Here is a 20,615-nt window from a genome sequence, read left to right as displayed (position 1 = left end):
CCCCTAATATTCTAAGAACCAGGTCATATAATCCCTTTTATAAACTATTCAGGCTTCATTATGGTTAAATTTATTGGCATCCATTTTTCCTGGAAGGCTGTTTCAGAATCTCCCTGCTCTGATGATTAGAAACCTTTTAATTTCCAAGTGAAATTTAATATGACAAGTTTATACCATTCTGGAGAAGTGTTACAGTTGGCCTCCGCACATACATCATAGAACAAATACCAACAAGGGAAAAGAACAATTCAAGTTAAAAGACAATAATAGCAATAAGGTATTCTGGGCCAAGCAGTTTCCTCCAATTTTAGATGCAGATCCCAGTGCAGCCTTTAATTCTTAGGTAATAAGCTACTGCTGAGGTAACTCAATCTGTTCTGATCAGCTCTGTTTCATATCTACAAATGCTTATTAACCTCCTTCCAGCTAATGAATGACTGTGCCTGTTATAACTTGTGTTGATAATCCAAAAGTGCTCGCTCCTTTTCCCTGCCTTGAAATACACTGTAAGTGTAAGCACATCTCTAGAGAGTTAGTTTATCTGTAGCAATTGAACCAGAGACCTTTGGATCTGAATGAAGAGCGTGACCATTTCCATTTGTAGCTAAAAGAACAGCTGTGTCAGCTCCGAGCTACAGCATGCTCAAATACTTCTGTATATGTGACCTACTGCAGAGGGTTAGCCTGTAAACATTTTTGGTCAGAGTTGCCCCAAAACTTCTCAGCACTGCGGATAAAACTGAAAGCAGCCAAGGACCAGGGATGAGGAGTGGGAATTCCTCCTGCCATCTAATAAGGAAGAGGCAGAGCTGGAAGAAAAGACACCAAGAGCTGGGTTTGCTGCTTCTCTTGCTGTTCCCACCCACAGAGAGCAGTGCAGAACAGGCTGTTGTCAGTCACTTTCCAGAAATAACTAGGAGTAGATGACTTTTAATTGTAGCTCCTAAAATTTACACAACATTTGCCATGCTATTTACTGTGTGTTATTTCAAACAAAACCCTAGACCGTACAACATTTTCAGACCAATCAGGGACAAAAGAATAGCGACAAATATGATTTTCTCACCATGAGGTTCAACAATACATTGTTTTTAAGTCCATTTCTAGCAATGATTAAAGGCAACTAAATCTGGAGCTCGTATACACCTCAGTATCATTTCAGCCTAGAATTACTGGGCAGGAGAATAACAAAGTATAATAACTAAGAAAATACAGTTGTTATCTGAGACCTGTCTCATAACAATTTATTTTGTTGCCCCATTTGCTTTCAAATCTCATTTTATATCACTTTTAGTTCCCTTGTATCCCACAGCTCTATCAGTCATCCAGACCTTCTTGTTTTGTTCTCCTGCAGATGATGTGCTGGGCCCAACCATACAACACGTTCAACCAGCCTATGAGAGGCTCCCTTTAAAGATGGGATTTTTGGATGGTGATGCGCTGAAATAGCTGCTCCTAAGGCATTCCTCTCCTGATTATTTGTGCATGTAAAATGCGACAATGAGAAAAGAGGGTGATCAGAGACGATGATAAAGCTCACCCTCCTCCACAGTTATGTTGAAAACTCTTCAGTCACAGCTGAAGATCTGGCACCTTGTTTCTCCTGTATCACAGCAAATATTACCAGGTATCCTGCACATTTCAAATGACAGATCACAAAAGCCTTTTGCATAAGGGGGTCTTCTCTTTTATTAGTGTGTAAAAGCAGTGCACCACTTTACAGCCTCACCCAACACTAGAGGCTATGAGCTTCCTTATTTGCTATTGTTTTGGTACAGAAAGATCTAGGACCTGCAGCAATGGTGGTTGCAAGTAACCTTCCACATCATTCTGGAAAGAAAAATTTTCTCTGCTCAATTTGCAGCTCAAAAATTTTCTGCAGATCCTGAAAGAAGTATATTATAGGAGTGTCTTTCATTAGCTAAGCTAAGGGAATAAGAATAAGCAAGTGCTACCGATTATATTTCAACACAAAACAGTACCCTTTTAAGCACAAGCTAAAGGCCACAACTCCATTGTTAATAGGGGTATTCTCACAAAAAAGCTTTGAACACACTGGGAACATTAAAGAGAAGATGTCTCGCATGTGCAATTACTCAACACATCTTTAAAACTGCAAACAGTTGTTCACATGTGGTGAAAATTAGAGCTGTGAGCACTTGGGAAAAAAAATCCCACCTGGCAGGCACACTCTTTTTTGCTTTAGAGTTTTATAGGAGCTCTCAGAGCTTGTTGGTCCAGTGAGAGCTGAAACAAAGTCAATGGAGGAAACCGTGAGAGAAGAAAAAGAAAGTGTAGAGAAATGTGCTCTTTTTGTCCTAAGCTCAGCAAGCTTTCTGTTCTCCCATTCTGCCCCCTCCAATTTAAAAAAAGAAAAGCATATCTAGGCCTAAATATAAATATTGACAACTCCCTTTGCTTCTTTCTCTACTGGCCTGAAATGGCAAGGACTTTGAAAGCTTTTCCATCCTATCCTACAGGTGGGTTTGCTCAACAGCATTTAGCAGGTCTAAGCTACTCTAGAAAACACAAGGCATGATCCAATAATTCTCCAAGAACTCTTTTCTTCTGTTTAACTTAAGGAATTAATGCTGGTCAGAAACTCCAGTACAGTCGCATTGAGCTAATACCCACCACCTCAGACAAGTACTGTTCTTGGTGGGTATCAGGCAGCACCTATACATCACATTCAGAATATTATTTCATCAGTAGAAAAGGCTTAATAAATCAACCAGGAAGATTAGACAACACCACAGCCTTATAATAGATCCTCCAGAGCAGCTTTAAATACTCCAAGACCTGAGTCATCTAGCCATCTACTAGGACCCTGTGCCATGTCTAATAGCTATCACTGTAACTTTTCTAAATTTCATTACAGCATTCCCCAATATGTGTCTCCCACTACTATCACAAAGAATATTTATTTCCTTATCTAGTGTCACATATTAATATTCAATATTTTGTAACTCCCTAATATTATCTTCTTCCTCCGTGCCTTGATTTGAGGTGCTGAGAGTAACATGAATATACCAGAAACCACGGAAAAAATGAAGGAACTTATGGCTGTTTCAAATGTCCTTTTTCTATGCCAGCTTTAGAAACTTTGGCTCTAACTACAGCATCCTAGCAGAGCTCTAAAACAAGAACATATCTACAATAAGACATTGCCTTTATTCCATCAAGGAGAGAGATCTGCAGCTTTATTTCGCTGACTGTTTGAACTGGTAAGTATTTGGGGACTGGACACAGAGTTATCTAAACGGTCACGACTAACAAACAACTCAATGACCAAACTGGCAGAAAAGCTGTCTGCACCTGAATATGTTCACAAGAAATTTTATGTGCACAAACAGTTTTGTCTATTAGATCACCTTTGGTAGTACTGTAGACTCTATCATGGAAAAATTCACTAATGTTTATGCTAGGCTCTAAGCTACTTTGATAGCAAATACACAATCTTTCTTGCAAGTAAAATTTCAATTTTCCTGCCGCAAAATGAAAAGTAAACCTCCCCATGATGAAACTATACTATCGAGGCCTTTTTTGAGGTGTTGTTCAATGACCATTGCTTTAAATAAACGGTCCGTTCTAGTGTTAGCAGACAAATGTTTTCTTTAGAAAGGGATTAATTAGGTACAGAAACATCAAGCTCTCAGTTTTGGCAGATACTTCCATATTAGAAATGCACAGATCACAGTGTGAACTTTTCCCTACATGTCTTCCACATAAATACCCTGACAAATTCATTAGTCCATCTAGTCCAGATGGATTTACTACCATATACAAAATGACACTTTAAGAAGTTTCTTAAGCTTTTTAAAAACTTTGTAAGGAAGTAAAAAACTAGATGGAGCTTAGCTAGGCTGAAGACAGGCATTTTGAGCCAAAAAAAATGGAAAGTGTTGACAGTTTAAAGAAAGGAAGAGGTTGGAGAACAAATAAGACTTGACTAGTACTTTCTTGGCCCATCCAGAGGCTTGTTAGAATACCCCTTCCATTTACCTGAGGGCTCAATGCAGTTTAGACAGTAGGGCTCAATGCAGTTTAGACAGTATCTGTTTACCATTGTTCTTCCACTCTCTCTTCTAATGACAAAATGCTGATAGCTAGTTATCATTATAAACACAAATACCTGTAACATAATAAAGTTGGAATAGCATCTGTTACAGATAGAGGTAATTTGATGGGCTGTGTTAACTAGTGACACTAAAAGTACAGTTCCTGTTTATACTACCAGTCAAGAGTGGTGTGGGTAATAACCGTGATGATAGGAGAGCTCCAACAGCTACTTTGAAACTACATGACTTAGAGCATTATGACTCATTAGGTAGCAAAAAGGTTAAATTCTGTACTGCTCTGTCTCTACACTCTTTCACTGCTTAATACATGGTATAGCATACTTACCTCTATAAGAGACTGATAATGAAGCTTGTTTATAAGGCAACACAACACAAATGCTAGTCTTATATGAAAGTACGCTTGTAAGAGTAAAATGAGGCTATACCAAACTCTTAGGAAATAGCAAATCCAAACGGTAATTTTCTTGCTGGAGATATCGGTACAGAAAGAAGAGCTTTATGCATGGATTCTTTACTCTACCATGCAAGTTTCAAAAGTGGTGACATATCAAGGGAGTCGTGTTGCTTCCCCTGAGAGTTGTTTGTAATGCCAATTTACCAAATGATGTGGCAATTACATTGAGTTCAGTCACATACAAATGTGCTCTTAAATATGGGTATATTGCTAACATCTGTTGTTAGTATTAAGAAAAATTTGCATTACTGAAAACTAAATCCTAGTTTAAACCTAACACTTACAGTCTTTAAAGATTAAATAAGAAAATCAGTGTAATTCAGAAATTCTGTAAACACACAAGGGCCCTCTGTGTTGGTTCATTCATTCATTTTACAAGTTTTCAATGTAAACATATCATAAGATATGAGATTATGCAGTGCCAGAAGAAATCCTATGCCTAACAAGTAAACAAGATTTTTTTTTTTTCTGTGGGACATTTACTCTCGAAAGTATTACTCCAAAACTACTATTAGACACACTGAGAATTTGTGAAAGGTTCTGGAAACATATCTCTACGAAACAAGTTGCACAGAAATTGCTCCTCGGTCTTTTTAAGTACGTCTTAGAAAAAGTATCTTTTCAAATCAGAAACTGGGAAATCTTTGCATCTGCAGTGGTCACATTTTGTTACTTTCAGTTCTTTTCTGTTTTTTCCCTACTTCCTTCTCTATTACTCCACATCATTCTTTGCAAATAGCATTGCTTTTTGAAGGCTTCTTTAACTGGTCCAGTTAATTTCTCATATAACACCTTACAGATATTCTTTCTAACTGTGACAGTTAAGTTGTTGGTTGCCCTGCTTGTCTTTTAGTTGTCCTTAGTTCCGAAAAAACAAATCCTCAAAAAAGAGGTCTGGTACAGACTGACGTCCTCTCTGTTGCTACAGTAGCGTGGTTATAGTAGCAGGCATATGCCATGCAGTTCCTTGCAGGAAAGTGAGATGCATGTGATAGACTGTGGTAGAGCTGCTTCCATGAACCCTTCTTCTCTTTCCCAGGGCATCAGCTGCTGCAGAGTACACCATTATGACAGGCAGGAAACGCTAAGGTTTGCCACATGTTTTTTCCACTGCCTTGGTTATGCATATCAGGAAGACACTGTACTTTTGGCATGCCATAAAATTTCTGCTTCTGGATACTACACGATAGCTGGCATCCATAAACTTAAATTATAGGATTATCCGTAAATTACTGCCAAAGAACAGAGTGCTCAGGACACTTTGTGTTGGTTCAGGACAATTATACCAGGAAGTGATAGCTATTTTCCTAGCACTTACAGTAGTCTACTCAGTGGGTCAGGTATGCTAAGTCATATTTAGGCTATACAATTCGACGAACCTATGGAGTACCTTTGACATACTGCTTTATTATTAAAAGAGAATGTGTGGTTATGAGGTTTTGAAATTATATTTTCAAAAACTTTTGCATTTCTTCTCTCGCTGGAATAACTTTGTGCTTGAACTCAAGAGTTGCTGCCAGCATCACATCTGAATACCAATTCAGATCTCAGTGCTGGTGCATCTCTTTCACATAATTCATCTTGGGCCAACAAAATGATTGTCTGTCTCCCTAAACTACATCCCTGTAGATGCACAGCTCCCAGTTTAAAATACACACGGCTCTGGGACCGTAACATAACCACACATGTTATTATGGTAGAACAAAATGGAGTCTGGAAGAGGGAGAGACACATCAAGGGCAGGAAAAAGACACACTGCAATTTTTCTTCACGGAGTCAACGAGAAATGAATCATTCTCAAACAGTAGACATCTAAAGGTTGGATGGAACAATTTCTAAACATTAGTCAGACCAAAAACAACACAACACTGAAATAATGAGGATATATAAGAAACCAACAAAAGCCAGGAAATTCAAAGCTGAGGCTAAAATTCCACTCTTAATTTAGGACTGTTTTTTCTTTTTTAAAGAATACCATTCAACTTGGTTGGGGCTGTGTAAGGTTGTTTTCTTAAGGTTTTACAAAACACACAGCAGTTGAAACTTTTCACTTTTTTTTTTTTTTAAATTGCTCTGCAAATAAAAAAGGAATACATTATTAGGTTTTTTAATTTTATATGACTTACTCGTATAACTCTTAAGTTTCAATCACAGATCAAACCTCCATTACACAGGGTTGTAAAACATAGACTAAAGGTCTCTGCTCCTGGAGTTCATAATCTAAAGGACAAAATACAGATGATACAAGCAGAATGAGGAGAACCAGAATATAACAACATAGTGTAGTTACAGTAACAGTGCATCAGCAATCCAGTAGCCTGAACACCGAATTTAAATGCCAGAACTAATTTCTCAGAGGGGCAGAAAGAAATGCAGGTTATAGTAGCAGACATATAACCTTTCTTTGAGGAAAGTTAAGGTCTATCTTGCTAATATAGACTTAGGATTTTGTAGAAATATATACTCCTTATACAACACACTGCAAACTCTATATAGGTACTTATATATTGGCCATCTGCTATGTTGGGAGAGGAAGAAAAAAAAAGACAGGACTATTCTCTGTTCCTCTTTGTGTTCCTGGGCTGGAGTAAAGGAATTTTGTTTGTATTTGCTTTACAGTCTCCAGGCTGATTTGTATTTACACAAGGCCAGACACAGGCATGTTTACTCGTATTGAGTAGTGCATTAGTTTGCAAACAGTCCCAATGAATTCAGCAGGGCTGCTCATGAGCAGAGGAATACCCAGCAGGAATTACATGCACCACCAGCAGAATATGACTCCAGAAGCGTATCTCAGAGATCTAACTAGTAAAGGTGATTTCTCTTTCTAGTTAACGTAGTCCCCAGAAAACATAATCGCCACCGGACACTGCCTTACTGGTTACTGAAACAGAGGTTTTGCTGAAGCAAAAGGATGCATTTCACCCCAGAATGTTACTAGACCAGGTGAACCAAATTCCTGAATGCTGGAGAATGATCGTCTCTGCACCTTCCACTGTCCTCATCCACCCTCATGATCTGAAAAATACACCACACATTTAGATCGACAAGAGATGCTGTTTTTTAGAGCTAGGTGCCATAGGAGAAAGAAGTATCCTGGTTTGCATGTGCACTGCAATCAGGTTACTCTGTTAAATAGCTGTCACACTGAATGAGAGGCAAAGGAAAAAGAGTTAAGTCCCCTTCAGAGATGGAGCAGAGAAGGCTGAAACTACGAATTCTTTTTAATGTTTTTTTCTGATGCTGCTCCAGGCCATGGGCTGCTCCTTGTCCCAGCCAGCTGCCCAATGGATATGGCACACCAGGGTTTGCAGGGAAAGATGTGCAGGGAACATGCTGGGCATGGTTATCGGTTGGACCTTGCCCACTTTAGCATAGCTACTAAGTGAGTTTGTGGTCACGTTTTACTTTGCGCTTTCTGCTGTTTCTCCCACCTTTTAGACTACTTCTCTATTTGTTTGAGGTTGTTTCTGTTCTTTAACTACAGAGGGCGGTATTGGTGAGCTGTCAGCCCCAAACTGACAGAAAAAGATTTAGAAAAATGGGAAAATTTCATAACCTAGTTTTGTGTTTTTTGCAATGGAACAGCTAACACCAGAGAGCCAAGACAAATGCTATTAACATACTAAAGTTAATACATCAGATGTGGCCATCTCTAATACTGGCATTTCTCCTTCTCCAAAGAGAGAGTTGTTGAAGCATAAATTTTGTTAGGAAAACAAATTTTGCATCACTGCTCTAGACCTGACATTGTGATTGAAATGACATGACAATGACATTGAAAAATGTCAGTTCCTTGACATTTTAGAAGAGGAATGAGGAGTTTGCAATTAGGTTTCATTTTTAATTATAGAAGGCTTCAGAATAAAAGAATATATGATGTGTCCTGAGGCTACCTGCATATTTTACTATCGAGTTACCTTTAATTTAGCAATTGAAATGCAAGAAGAGAGCTCTTGCATATAGCAACATGAAATGTCTATCTTGGTCTATCATTCATTTGGCTCTGTTTCACGGAACAAGAAGTTCTTTTCATTCAGGTGTGTTTATGATGAGTAAACTTGACCAGATGTTAAGTCTCCTTTGTATTTCAAAGTGTTTTATGGCTCACATGAGTCAGCTGGAAAAGGGCAGATCATTTATATCCCCTTGTACGTTTTTTCAGGTCCAAGCTTCCCAACGGAGCCTGGGACTGTAGGAAAATATATAAAACGAAGAAACAAAGCTATTACAAATGTAACAATGGCTAGCACAGGAATGAATAAACCTCTCTAATTTACGAGATGAATTGCATTAATATTGAACATTATGAAACTACAATTCCAAAGGTTTGCGTGTAAGAGCAAATTTCTCCCTCTTCCTCGCCCACAAGGGAGATTATAGCAATAATTAAAAGCATATTCTCTTCTTTGAGGAAACAGTCCTGATGATGTACATGGGTAAGAACAGAGCAATTGGCTTTTCAGCTTTATATGGGGACACACTGTCTCATTTGAAGGCTAGGCTTTAATAATAATGTTATTAAAGCATGTTAGAATGCACATCTCTAAGGGAGACAGCTCTTTTCTCCTACAGAATAAACTGCAGATATTAGAAAAGTAGCTTTGGAATTTCTAGACTATGCAAAACTTTGAGCTAAAATTTTGAATGCTCGGATCCTCTAAAAATAGTTGGCAGCCCTGGTATCTGGGCCTTACTTCTGAGCACAAATGCTTCCTCATGCTAGGCACCATGACACTGGAAGGGTTGGACCAATGGAGCTGACACTGAATCTAAGGGCACAGAATGAGACTCGAACGGATAAGCCTTTACCTCGACCCAGCTCCTGCATGGGGATCTTGCAGGGGCAGGAGCAGATTTAAAGTCGGTGGGGATAGAGGTCCTCATTAATGCACCGCCCTGTGCTGCACGTGTGCTGGCTCATGAGATAGGAGAGGTTCCTCCCTCCTGACAATCACGCCTACAGTAAGCTTGTGCAGAGCTAGGAGTGGGAATGAAAGGCTTTTGGAAGACAAGGCCAATGATTAGAGGTATTATGTGGAGGCCTCACATCTTACCTCTGCAAGACCTTAAAATCATTGCTTTGTTCCACCCACTCCAAGCTGACCAAAGCTGTGACAGCTTTAGCGCAGCGCCAAGCAAGCCTAAGGTACCGTGCTTCACCTCTCACCACAGCATATTAGCATGGGCTCGGTGCCACGCTAACCACAGCTATATGGCATTTGGTCAGCTCAGATTGTGGGTAAAGTGAGTTCATGTCTGCCCACATACCATGTAAGCATATCCTCAAGCCTGCTACTCTGTTCTAGACTATATGAAAAGTCCCACATCTAGGAACATTCCTGTCCTGCCCGGCAGTCGGACACAAAGATGCTTGTAACGGAGTAAACTTCCTGGAAATGTCTAAGTTCCACACCACTTCTGAGATTTCTATAGTGCAAAGCAGATTTACTCCATGTGGTGGCCAGGATGAGGGTATTTTTCTGCATTGGTATGAAAATTACTCTAACAATATAGTCTTTATTTCAAATACATTTCACAGTACAACTGCTGGGACCTATGACCTGTTCAAATAACATTGTGCCTTACTGCTTAGCTCCCTTAAAAATCAGTACAATTGACTGTTAGGCTAATTATTTAATTATTGCTACTGGAATGTCTTCAGTGTTTTGCCAGGAAAGGCAATTTCAAGCCTCCAAATAATTTGCATTTTAGACTCTTTAACAAGACAAGTTGAGGGAAGAAACATTCCCTCTGAAGATAAAGGAAAAAGTGATCTGTTTCTAGCTTTATGTGCACAAACTACTTTAAAAAAAATCTTATTGACAAAAGACAAATCCTTCCCTCAAATTGTATTAGAGTGTTTTGTTTTCCTAATAACTTATCGAGCCACCGGCCTCTTAGACCCCTTGCTTCAGCCAGGATAAAGGGTATCCCAGAAAAAGCAGGTTTTCATACTATGCTAAAAACAACTTCCCTTAAATCCTAACCACATGGGTCAATCAATACATAAATAATAATATAGTACAAATAAGGCATAATGCATTATAAATTAATTTACAGAGATTAGATAACTATTGAAAGAGAAATGAAATGGAAGGAATACTAATCTATAGCTTAGACAATGTTCCATCTATTGGGAAAAATCTTATTTAAGTTATGCAAGTTGCATAAATGAAATTATTTGCAAATACCTCTGGGAGTCCGTAATGCAGCATTACTTCCCCAAAATGAAACCTATACACTGTCTTGTTCAACTATTTATGACCTTCAAGCACTAAACCATCAACAATTTTAGGATCTTTTCCTCTTATTCTGTTTAACACCTAAGAAGGTAAAGGTCACTAAAATGATCTACCCCAGCAGGCTAGTATTATCAGCATCATTCCGGTACTTTTGTTTTGTATTCTCCCTAGAGATTATTATTTAATCACCAGTAATGCAATAAGGAGAGCTAACTTTTTAGTTAAGAAGGCATCAGATGCCATAAGTGATATGTGAGGATGTTTTATGTGGCAAATAGTTAAAGCCTGTTCTGGTACCGCAGTCCAAATGATTCCAGAACAATTTTCAGCCTGACAGGTGATGCTATGGAGAGACACGGAAAAGTAAGTTTTAACCTGAAGTATTGCTTTAGTTACCCATTCTGCAGAAAGATTTTGACAATTTAATCGTATAGTTTCTTTTTTCTTTAATCTTAGAAAGTTTGGCTCTCTCATTAGGACTTTATTGTTTTCTTTTTGTCTGCTGTTGATGAAAAGTTGTGCAAATCACGGGGTCTTAAAAACTTGCTAGACCCAAGAATATTACTAGACAAACATCAAACTTAGTGTTTTTGGTTGCTCTCATATAGACCTGAAGAACTTTCGAACCTCAGGAAAATGAGAACAAAGATTTAAGAACTGATGAGCAGCTCTGAAAACACTTCAAGGTCTGAACTGCTTTTGTGTGACAGAATAAAATGCAGTTGACATTAGTCAATCCCATAGTTCTCTGTTTAGATTGAGATTGTTGTAAAGAGTCTATAGATGTTTCCTCATTAGAGGAATCCTCTCTGGAAAGGTCTGCCACTGAGAAGCAGCAGCAAATATCCCTTTCTATTTCAGGTACTCAAAGGTAAGGTTCTATAAATAGGCATTTCTAATCCATCACACAACTAGTAGCAAAGATCAAGGAGTTAAAGAAAAACAGTGTATTTTCTGATCTGATTCAGACATTTAGAGAAGCATTTAGAAGTCATTACACTGCCTAATGTCAATGGCCAGAAGTTTGAGCATTGTAACATTGTCTGCATTAACACTGCAGACATCCAGAAACTGATGTCAGTCACAAGCCGACACTGCTGCTACCTACAGTGTACATTGCACCGCTACCTGGGCCAGAAGTACAAAAGAGTTCCCTAGGGCACTAAGTGAGGAAAATAACACTGTATTCCAGACTGCCACCTTTGAATCCCAGACTCAGACTTTATAACTTTGGTGAACAATGAATGTCTGCACGGGTTTGTTGGAATAATCTCCTTATTTATTTCTTCTGTTTATTCCAAGAGGAAGTAAGTCTCTTCAAAGCAAACAAAAATAATAAACACCATCAAACTAGAATTTACTGGTCTTTTAATTTTCTACAGTTTGCATGAGGTTTTCAGACCCATGATTGCTATTAAATGTAGCAAAGGTGATCTGGCAGAAGGTCTATGCACCAATCTGCAAAATGAAGCTACAGCACTGAGAATACATTCCCTTTTTCCTTTTAATATTCTAAGTTTATTAACCTAAAGAATAAGCTTTGAAATGATGCCAGGAATTTGCATTAAATCCCTAAAACGAATAAAATGAATTAGAGTGAGATGCTGCTCTTAAGCAGTTCTGTGTTGCCTGAAGATGAAAGCATAGAAATCTTGGACCCTTTTCAGACTGCTTGCCTCCAGCATGTATGCTACATACTATGGGAAACAAAGTGCTTTAGTTATTCCCACTAGTCTACAAGTGGATGGAAAAAGAGAATGGTTTGTGATGCTGCTCAGCACAAATGCTTACGAGATGCCTGGAGGTCATTTTTAGGTCACAGACTTGCTGAGGTAGTTTTGTATTTAGAAGCCTAATTTGGAACTATAGATACTATAGGAGTAGAGTGAAGCTTACAGATGGAATTTATTAAAGGTATCCACACAGAAGCAATACCGTAGGAAACTACTTAATCCAACAAGTTCAGACGTTAGTAACATTAATATACCCCATTAGAAACACAAAACCTAAGCATGATTGAGTATGGTAAACAACATATGCTTTTTTTTTTTTTACCATGTATGGTGAAAAACCAAAGTTTAGATGTGAATGATTCATAAGGTACACTAGCATATCCTGGTTCAAGAGATACTTGCCACCTTCATATCATTGGTCAGCAGGCTGGGGAACATGTGCTAGATTGAAGCCATTCTGTTCAAAGTGAGATAATTTATAAAATTTACTCTTGCTGTGGTTGGCATAATACCGTTTCATGCTCAGTTTGTACTTTGTATGTTACAGGCATTGCTGTCTGCATTGTATAATACAGACTTTGTCTAGGCAGAGTAGTAAAGGTGCACTGCCATGCTCCCTCCCTGGAGGCTTGGTCCTCAGTTCTGTTGGGCACTTGACTTGCCATGGCTCACAGGTCACATGCCAGGGTTTCCTTCTTATGGAGCCAGCATGCTGTAATAGAGCTGGTCTGAACCCAGATTTTGTTCGGCTATGTATAAAGTCAGGACACATCAGGATGCTGTAGGTCTACTGATCTGATCAGCCAAACGGAAGAACCCTTCTGCTCAACAAACTCATCTAGAGGCCAAATCTACAGAAAACTAAATTAATCAATAAATTCCAAAATTGATTAGATTCACAAATTAGATCATACAGTGTTTTCTTAAACTGGAATTTGCAGGCCAGCACGTAGATACAGCTTCGCTGATATTTCCATAGGGTTCAGCATTCAAACTCCCTGAAACCTGAAACCATCCAGGTTTGCACTGTTCTTTCAAGTGTTATCAGGCAAGCACAAAACTAAGCCCCTTCATATTTCTTTGCACTGTAACGCAGATACTATGGCATCTGTCATGAATGCAACAGGAAAATACAAAATTTGCTCCTTGTAGATATTCCTGACTTGTACAGGGCTGATACTGTAGGAGCGAGAGTGATTATAATGTGTAATATAAACTGATATGAATATTACCATACGTGTGAAAAACAAAACTGTAATAACACATTTTGAATGGATCAAAATGGGGGGAAAAAAAAAGAAAGAAACCATCTGACTATTTCTCCTTTTAACATAGAACTGCTAATTCTAGGGTAGTTATTCTAGGTCATTACTGTGTCATGTGTGTAAGTCAATGCTGTTATTTTCGCAGAAGTGTTTTCTGGGAAGTGTTTACAGAAAGAGAATACAAATTGTCTATTTATACACATCTGATCTGATAAAACCATGAATGATTTCACTCACTATAGCTTGATGGAGTGATTTTCCTCTGCTTTGGATGCATGCTGTGAGTTGGTGTCTAAGCAGGCAATACTGGAGTGATTCCTATTACATACATTTTCGAAACATTCAGCAGTATTAGGTCCAAAATATTTGGTCATGCTTTCTAGGAAAACTAAGGAAAAAATGGGAAGCAGTTTTTTTGTTGTCAGTAGCTATACCACTAATGTATTATAGCTCCATTGGCTTCCATGATTTATATTGACTTAACTGCAATTAGAATCTTTTTTATTGAAGCCTACAAGAATGAAAGGCATAGCTGATATTTTTATAGAAGTTACCTTTGCGGTTGATCTACAATATTATTTCTAAAGTTACATTGTGGAAAGATAAACTTGTATAAGTTTCTATGAGACTGAATTCTGTAAATCTGCTACTGAAGTCAGGAGAAAAAATTAAATAACCTGTACTGACTTTTGAGTGACTACGATTTTCCAACATTTTAAACTATCAATATGTTATCCATCTGGAGTGTAAATTCAAATCATATCCTACAGACCTTATTGGTACGTTATTCTTTTATAGGGAACTTTTAATTTGTACGAACATTAATTTTTCATTAATGAAATACATCTTCGTCCAAAGTTAATAATCAGACTAATTGCTGTGATAATAAGAATTCTGGAAAGAGAAGGAACAATCAGAAGGAAGATAGGGGAAGGAGGAACCTGACAAGTTAATGATCCGTTAAAATAAATCCTTGGTCAATATAGATCCTGCATGGTTCATTATTGCATAATAAATGTAATTGACGGTCATAAAAACCTATGAGGAAGCAAGAGATCTTTCTGTTAAATTCACTGAGTAGACATATAAGATGTTTATTAATGGTTTTCAATTGTATCTTATTGGTAGAAAACTTTCTAGCTGTTAAAAGTATTTAAGTATTTAAATGCAAGCATAGCATCGGCTTTTCAATTGAGAAAGATGAGAAATAAGAGGAAGGAGACGGAAATGAAAAGTCCCATTATGCCACTGATTTTGTTTTAAAAAAAAAGCATAATGTAAATGGAAGCTTGTTACACAAAACATATAATTATATAGTAGGAAGATAAATGGTGTTGATCGGATTAGAGAAAAAAGGCTACGTACTCTCCTAGATGAGGTTTTGGTTGGAGGGTTGTCCAAGTGCTATATGCTTTACACAATGGCACCGCAGATTGCACCTGCTGAAATTAATGGGTTGAATGGGCGGTCCAGACTGGAGCTTACATTTGGTCATGTAACTCCTGCTACTGGGATATCAACTGGAGAATACATTTACGTCTCCAGAAACGTAGTTTTTGCAGAGTACAGAGATTGCTGAGTAACCTTCATCAATGTCTTTCTAGAAATGAAAGCAGCATAGCTAAACTCTGCATCGCATGAGATGGGAATACTGCATCGCACCCCAATGCCTTTGCTCACTAATAAACTGTGCTGTACAGATTTATTGAGCTGTACAAATGTACTAACGCTAGTTCATGCATCTCCAGTACGAGAGGCACAGACATGTGATTGCATTGAGATCTCTCAACCTCAGATCCATTTTCAAACTCTCCCCTTTTCTCCAAACCTCCACTTTTGGAGATGTTTTCCAAATCCAGGCCTTAAATAGATCCTAAGCTGCCGTTAGCAAATGTCCACTATAGATATATGCTAACACAGTAAAGTTTAATCAGAAATATGTTACTAAGCGCTAATAGTTAACAACACATGAGCAAGAATTTTTTACAGCTGCAGATTGTTCACATGAGCATTCAGTTAACATTATTAAAGCCGTACTTTGTTAAATTCCTCTTATTTCCACAACCATATTAAATTATTTATGTATTTACAAATCAAGATGCTTTTTCTTTGTTGCAGATACAAGCTTATCCAACAACACAAAATGTAATTAGAAACCAGCCAGCCAACATGGTCTTGAATATATGAAGCATATATTTGTTTAACATAATGATTCAGTTACGCAGACATCCAAGAGGACTGAAAGACAACTAAGAATACTTTAGTAAGGACCTGCTTTTAAGCATACACTTGTCTTTTAAGAGAGGCTGCTTGGTATAAATTGTGGGAATACCCAAAGAGGCTCAATCTGGAAGTAAGGCCTGGTATATTATAACAAAGTGAACTCTGAATAATAAGAAGAGAGGGGATAAGATGTTTAAGAACTTTTCTACAGGGAGTTTGAGGTTGTTAGCGCAACGGTACAAAATAGGCTGTGGAAGGGTAGGATTGCAAGTAGCTTTAGCATGGTACAGTAAGACAAAAAATTCTGTTAACAGTAAAACCGAGAAAACATCTTTGGTCAAAAAGGAGGGGGGAAATTCCGTGGTCAGATCTTGCATCCACCGCTTAGGAAATGATCAAGGAACATGGAAAGCGGGGGACTAGAAATATCCTGCAGCTTCATTCGTCTGCCCTGTGTCCTTACGATTGTTTTTTCCTTCTTGTTACTGGATAATGCATGTGTGTGTTGTTGTGAGGTCCGCCAGAAGTGCCTGAAAGGCTTGTTCAGCCCCTAGCAAGGAAACCTTGGCTTAGGGCCATATAGCTGATTTTGCAGGAAAGGAAAAGCTATCCTTGAAGGAACTGGCAGACCTGCAGACTTCTACTGCAGGTAGCTCAGACTGATATTTCAGATCCAAGCCTCAAAATGTGTGTTCTAAACTCAGATTGAGAACATACCATTCCAGACTAATTTTAATGCACCTAATCAGGAGAGAAGATGAATTAAATTCTAATTTATCACCACTTGTGAAGAAATTGTATTTATTGTACATAGGGTCAATTACGAATCAAATCTACTAGGTGACTGAGGTTTGGAGTGAAAATTCCCTCTCTAAGTGGGTAGAATTTTAGTTCTGCCTCATAATGTACCAAGAAGCATATCTGAGTTAATGGAAGAGTTGCTGCAGCATTCTGCAGCTACAGGATACTGACCAAGAGGACGCAGGATTGAACTTCCTCCAGTAGGATGAACTTCCTCCAGTAGGATATTCTTGGGATTTTGCTCAGACCTGGACCTAACACCACAGTTCAAAGTGATTATATTGAAATACAAACCCAAGGAAGATAATTTTCAGCCTTTAAAAAAAGTACTCAGAATGTTGCAATACATTCTGATCCAAAAATTATTCATACTTCAAGTGACACAATTATATGAAATAACAGTTTAAATAATTAACATACATAATGGCAGTGCTTAAATGTACTAGGTATGGTAATATATTTTTTATATTTTGATGAATGAAAAAAAATATTACCAGTGACATATAGCACTCAGTGATTCAGTGCGTTCGCTCATAGTGTTTTTTTTCTCATAAAGACATGACAAAAGCTATTTTTAGCATAAGTATAAAAATAAAATATGATTTATATATATATATAGAGAGAGAGATTTTGAAATACGCATTGCAGAGGTAGATATATATATAAAGTGGTTACCTTCCTGCTCATATCCTGATTGGCCCAAGCACATGATCACACAACAGAGCCTTTATTATGTTTTTAGTGAGAGTTATTTATATCTTTAGACAATTAACCAGGTAGACATTTCTTTGTTACTGTTTTCCCAGTTTCCCCTAAAGCACTACATAGCTTGCAACTGGTGTGTAATGTCCATACGTATATATGCATGCTTTATATATTATACACACATGTATGCAGCTGCACGTGTGTATGTTTTCACCCAGTATACATTACTCCATTTGCCACTCTTATGCTAACTTTGCGCAGAGGATTTTGCTTTAAACTGAACAACACAAGTCCAGAAAAAAAGCTTGAGGTCAAGGAGAGGTTTGATACCGATCTCAGAGCTCCCAGAATTTTATTCAGTGTCCAGCTTGTTTAATTGGTATAGGTCAGATCAGCTTTGGCCCTTTTTTTTTTTTTTTTTAAATAATTGGTGTTTGGTACCAGCTCTGCTAAAATAAAACCAAAAAGGACAATGATTGCTTTAATGTGTGATTTCCAAAGCTGGAAACAAGAATGGAAAGAAAATGAGCCAACGAGCAGTAAGCAAACAACCTTTTCCTGTTTTTGTTGTTGTTATTCTACTACAAAAAGTGCATTAACTTAGCTGGCTTCAGTTAAATATAGCATACTGCAGCTCCAACAGACTGACTCAGCTCAGCCTGTCGACTTTTAACAATGAGCATTTTACAGGGATTCTTCCCTTAGAAAAGTGTGATTTATATTCAAAAATCGAGACAGAGGAAACACTAATTGCTGTAAGACTTCTAGCAAGCTTCATTACAGTAGTAGCTCTGTATTCGAACGTTCCCTATTAAAAAATGACCAGTCAGAATGATACATTTCAACAGAAATGTAAACATCTAAAGATAATGCTAGGTTTAACACCACTTTCAATGGACGTTTAGCGTCCATTAATTTCTCACGAATATGACTAATGTATAATTATTCTAGCTTTTTACACTCTCGTGCAAATAAGGAAAGCTGATACTATAATCCAAACCCCTTCCCAAGCCAGGCTATCTCTACAAGAGATGATAAGCGGATGAGATGTGCGGTGGCAAAGTCATTTGCTTTTCCCTCCCCTCCTACTGCATCACCTCGCATGGGCAGGAGCATGCTGGTCTGCTCCAGGCTCATGGCCACGAACCTCTAACGCGCAGGGAGAGCCTGCTCTTGGTTTCCACCTTGCTGGTCCATTCCGGGCTGAGCTCTGGGAACTCTCTGCACAGGTGGTAACAGATTGTGTGTCCCTTTTTTTAATGTATCCCTTTGTGCCTCAAGTTATTACTGCCAAAATGGGATAAAGGTTTCTCGCTGCTTTATTTCACACAGGTGTTCTCATGATAAATACATTAAAGGTAGCAAAGCATTTAGTAACTACAGTGAGAGGGACAATAAAAGACCTTAAGTTAACGTATATACCTGTGCAACTAGAATTCATACGTGGAATTCACACATGAAGGAAGCTGATAAAGTAGAAATTATTTATGAATAGCTCTTTTTTTTTTTCAAAATGCAACGTGCATTGAAAGTACATAATGGATATATTGTTAATATATGGTGTGCTCATACTACGTTTGTGCCCAGGCCTAGCGAACGGTCGGAAATGTCTCCAGCTAAACTTCAGTGAGAACTTATGATCACTGTGTTCATTATGTACTCAAGTTCTAGGTTTGCTGCCAAAATCCTATTTCACAACCATTTACCTAATTTTGGGGGTGTAAGAATCAAAATCAAAACAAATCCAGACTTTCTCTAAACTGAAGCTTGCTTTAAATGAAGTAGGTGCCCTAGCTCAGAGCAGGCAGATGAAGTACACGTGTCAAAAGATGCAACGATCATGTGTGTAGAATACAATACAGGCATCACATCCTTCCACAATCCTGTCACGCAGACAGCTTCAGGAGAAAGTAATCAAGGGCATTTACTCTGACCTCATATGGAGCAAGCCATAGTATTGGTTGGTATTTGGTTCCAGCAACTTGCGGTAAGTTCGGCAAGTTTGTGAACTGGCAAACCTACCGCTGCTCCGACAGCCTGCGGCCTCCTCCCCTGCTGCGTTTGTGCGACGGGGCTTGTGGAAAGGCACTGACCACCTGAGCAGCCTTAGCCCTGTGCTAGCTATACGTTCATGCATCCGACAGCACTGGTCTTCTTAAAGGATGTATGGAAGGATGCAGAATGTTCTTCGTAAAATAGCCCGTTGTATCCCTGGAGCAGGCAGCCCCAACTTGGCCCTTAAAATCCACTCTTTATATCCCTTGACTTCAATGAAATAAGAAGGCTTGTTGTATAAAATAGTGCTAAACTTACTCTTCTTTCCAGCTGCACTTATATGAAAGACGAAGAGAAGCACTGCCAGCTCTTAGATAATTGCTCATGTTACTAGCCTTCAGCCCCCTTTTAAGCAGGAATTTAGCCATTATCAGAGGTCAACTTTCAGGCTTTCCACTGAGAAGTTTATAAAATACTTATAAAGCCAACTTTTAGTTTTTGCTAAACCTATGTTAGGCAAATCTAATAAAAAGCATTTTGAGCAGTCGTGTACTGCCGGGTCCCAGATGACTTTGCTATAGGACTAATACAAAAGAAAGGATTGCATTTTAGAAACCTTCCTGGTCATGTCATTCTTCCTGGTATTTAGGTCATCTATTGAGAGAAGATTAATCTAAATCTTTCACCAAATGTAGATGATGAAATTTTTTACCATACCAGTATCCTTATATTAGAAAAAGTACGACCAGACTACAGGCAGATGTGCAGGTCATTGCCATATAACAACAGGAGAAATGCCTCCAACGAGAAGATAATACATTATCATTAAGCAACATCAAGATGGAGCTGCAAGGTCAATAGACGCTCAGTAACTACTTATTTTAATGGTATTTGGGTGCTTAAATTCCCCTTATGGCTTTAAAAACCTGAAGCCAGAAAGCTATAGAGACCAGGCTAGAACACAGCTTGTAGCGGAGAGAGGTCTGAACAACCAGCGCTGACCCAATCTTCTCTGAAGTTTGTTGTCAGAATTCAGTTTCAAGTTTTTCACTTAGGTCCTTATATAGGGTTTTTTTTTTTTTTTTGAGTTTGATGTTCAGTGAGGGCATTTTCTT

General features: G+C 38.3%; 1 long non-coding RNA gene across 1 annotated transcript in view; it reads left to right on the top strand.

Annotated features, from left to right (window-relative positions):
- Positions 1-20,615, top strand: part of LOC138067916 (uncharacterized) — a 44,898-nt gene that overhangs the window by 21,852 nt on the left and 2,431 nt on the right. Inside the window, exons 2-3 of the long non-coding RNA XR_011142384.1 lie at positions 1,355-1,627; positions 3,093-3,224. This is a non-coding gene — a long non-coding RNA (uncharacterized lncRNA). The remainder of the gene's footprint in view (positions 1-1,354; positions 1,628-3,092; positions 3,225-20,615) is intronic.

This window comes from Struthio camelus, chromosome 7, assembly GCF_040807025.1.
Source record: "Struthio camelus isolate bStrCam1 chromosome 7, bStrCam1.hap1, whole genome shotgun sequence".
In the NCBI taxonomy this organism is placed as follows: Eukaryota; Metazoa; Chordata; class Aves; order Struthioniformes; family Struthionidae; genus Struthio; species Struthio camelus.
The sequence above is the reverse complement of the archived record's forward strand: the minus strand, read 5'-3'. Positions and strand labels throughout refer to the sequence as shown.